This window comes from Triticum dicoccoides, chromosome 3B (assembly GCF_002162155.2).
Source record: "Triticum dicoccoides isolate Atlit2015 ecotype Zavitan chromosome 3B, WEW_v2.0, whole genome shotgun sequence".
In the NCBI taxonomy this organism is placed as follows: Eukaryota; Viridiplantae; Streptophyta; class Magnoliopsida; order Poales; family Poaceae; genus Triticum; species Triticum dicoccoides.
The window spans coordinates 546,614,142-546,617,720 of NC_041385.1; positions in this window are offsets into that span (position 1 = coordinate 546,614,142).

The following is a 3,579-nucleotide window of genomic DNA, read 5'->3' on the forward strand; positions in this document are numbered from 1 at the left end:
TAGTAGTTTCATGTCATGCCTTTTTTTTGCCATGATAAGTTCCTGTAACATGTTGTTTGATAGCTCTAAACATTGCAACCTGATGTTATTTTCTGCAAAGTCTGAACTGTTAATATTTGCAATCTTGCCATGTGTGTTTGAGCATGTTCTAGTGATTTCTGGAGATAGCTCAGTGTTCATGTTTTGTTATGCTTTACCTGTACATCATGCCCATGTCTTTTGTTTTCTTGTTGAGGTCCTGTAGCATGTTGTTTTGATGCTGGCAATATGCCTAGTTGCTGTTTTGGACAGATTGTTGCTATAACTTGTATAGTGTGTGTGTGTGGAACAGTTGCTCCGTTTTGAGTGTGCTTTATATGAAACTTGCTTGATTTTGCATGTAGTTTCATATTATCATGTTGCATCTTTGTTTTGAGGTGTTTTCTTGATGTTTGGGTGCATTTTGCATCAATGCCATGTTTAACTTGTTTTGCTCATATCTTCTAGGCCGTAGCTCCGAATTAAATGAACTTTATATGTAACTTGACTAGAATCTCGTGTAGATCATCCTTGTGCATCTTAACTTGCTGTTTAACAACTTTAACATAAGGTTTATTCAGATCTGGACCAATTTCGAAACTTGCATATGAGGACTTACCGGAATTGTTATATGTTGTTCCCGGCCTCATTTAAACTTGCTTTGATGTGTGCTCTTGTTTGCATCATCTCTTGCCATGAGTAGCTTCATGTAGTCTTGTCTTGCATCATCCTTGTTGTGCATCATGTCTTGTCTATGTGTGGTGTGTTTACTATGTTGTGTGCTTCTTCTTGTTAGTTCCTGTTTCGTTGCGATCGTGAGGATTCGTTCGTCTACGCTTCGTTCGTCTTCGTGGCTTCGTCTTCTTCATGGACTCGTTCTTCTTCCTAGCGGGATTTCAGGCAAGATGACCGCTACCCTGGATCTCACTACTATCATTGCTATGCTAGTTGCTTCGTTCTATCGCTATGCTGCGTTACCTATCTGTTGCTCTTCAAGCCTCCCAAATTGCCATGAACCTCTAACCTTTGACACCCTTCCTAGCAAACCATTGCTTGGCTATGTTACCGCTTTTGCTCAGCCCCTCTTACAGCGTTGCTAGTTGCAGGTGAAGTTGAAGATTGCTCCATGGTGGACAGGATTTTGGTTGGGATATCACAATATCTCTTATTTAATTAATGCATCTATATACTTGGTAAAGGGTGGAAGACTCGGCCTTTTGCCTGATGTTTTTTTCCACTCTTGCCGCCCTAGTTTCCGTCATACCGGTGTTATGTTCCCGAATTTTGCGTTCCTTACGCAGTCGGGTGATTTATGGGACCCCCTTGACAGTTCGCTTTGAATAAAACTCCTCCAGCAAGGCCCAACCTTGGTTTTACCATTTGCCTCACCACCACATACTTTTCCCTTGGGAGTCGCTCTCTCGAGGGTCATCTTTATTTTAGCCCCCCCGGGCCAGTGCTTGTCTAAGTGTTGGTCCGAACCGGGCAGACTGCGGGGCCACCTCGGGGCAACTCGAGGGTTGGTTTTACTCGTAGGCTGTCCTATCCGGTGTGCCCTGAGAACGAGATATGTGCAGCTCCTATCGGGATTTGTCGGCACAGCGGGAGGCTTTGCTGGTCTTGTTTTATCATTGTCGAAATGTCTTGTAAACCGGGATTCCGAGTCTGGTCAGGTCTTCCTGGGAGAAGGTATATCCTTCGTTGATCGTGAGAGCTTATCATGGGCTAAGTTGGGACACCCCTGCAGGGTATAATATTTCGAAAGCCGTGCCTGCGGTTATAGGCAGATGGGAATTTGTTAATGTCCGGTTGTAGATAACTTGACACCAGATCCGAAGTAAAACACATCAACCGTGTGTGTAGCCATGATGGTCTCTTTTTGGCGGAGTCCGGGAAGTGAACACGGTTTTGGGTTATGTTTGACGTAAGTAGGAGTTCAGGATCACTTCTTGATCATTACTAGTTGACGACCGTTCCGCTTGCTCTCTTCTCGCTCTTATTTGCGTATGTTAGCCACCATACTTGCTTAGCCGCTGCTGCAACCTCACCACTTTACCCCTTCCATTCACTTCAAGCTTTGCTAGTCTTGATACCCATGGTAATGGGATTGCTGAGTCCTCGTGGCTTACAGTTTACTACAACAACAGTTGCAGGTACAAGTTATGCGATGTCCATGACGCGAGAGCGATGTTTGTTTGTATTGGAGTTCTTCTTCTGCTTCTTCGATCAGGGGATAGGTTCCAGGTCGGCAGCCTGGGCTAGCAGGGTGGATGTCGTTTGAGCTTCTGTTTGTGTTTCATCCGTAGTCGGATGGTGCTCTTATGTAACATGATGTTGTATTCATGTGGCATTGTATGCCTGTTGTATGTATCCCTTTCTATTATGTAATGTTGATGTAATGATATCCACCTTGCAAAAGTGTCTTCAAGATGCGCTTCTATCCTTGGTGGGACCTTCGAGTTCCTTTAGGATAGGGTCGCATCTTGGGCGTGACACATGAAAACTGCATTACCATCATCAACCGAGCCGATGACCTCGAGGACTACATGGGTCCGAAAGAGAGGTCGCACTCTTTCGTGTCTGCTTACGTTATGCATCACTTAATATTACATGCTACTTTATCATCATGTTCACCGATTAGACTCTGAGTCAGCTCCAAACTAATGGTCAAACTTGAGTTTTTAAATGGTTGTGGGGTACATATCGGGGCCGCTATCAATAGTATATGTCTACTATCTGGTTAATCTCCGGTGTCTACTATGAGTTTCATGTTTGGTGGGAAACAAACAGTAAAGAAGCCATTATCTGTATTTATTAACTGAACGCATTATTTGCCTGCTATTATTGGTTTTGGGTCTATCCACAGGTTGCTACCATCACTCTGGATTTCTGCATGCACTCCTTACATAATCTCACTATGTTTTATTCCTATGCATGACAGTTATTGTAAACAATGGAACTGAACATGTAGAGCAAAAGAGACGAGCCTTGCGTGGCAATATAATTTCATGTAGACGTTGCTCCATGGTAGGCGCAAAGGCAGCCCCCCCTCCACGCGTTTCGGATTGTAATCGAGAGGAAGATATCTATTCTGAGGGGGATTCAGAAGGAGAAGATAACTCCTATTTACCCCCTGAGGTCTTCGCTCTAACTTGGCATGCTGATGTTGGTTATATCATGCATATGGTGTCTTGCATTGCTTACTTTATACATCAAATATGTCATCTGCTTAGTTTACACATCCTTTGTGCGAATGCCATCTGTTTAGTTTATTCATCGTTTATGTGAATTATGCAACGCCACCTTGTTTAGCCAGGCATCATATCTGTGAATTTTGCAATGCCATCCTGCTTAGCCAGTCATCTTATATGTAAATTATATCAGGCCATCTTTTTTTTCGTTACATATTACATTCGTCAACAATGTTAGTACATTCAACTGCTCTTCGTGTGCATCAGCCATTTGACACGGTGATGGCAAATTCTGGAGTGAAAACAAGGTCTTCTGAGCAGACTATGCTATCTGACGAAGCGCATATCTCGCTGGTTACGGATAGCTCCT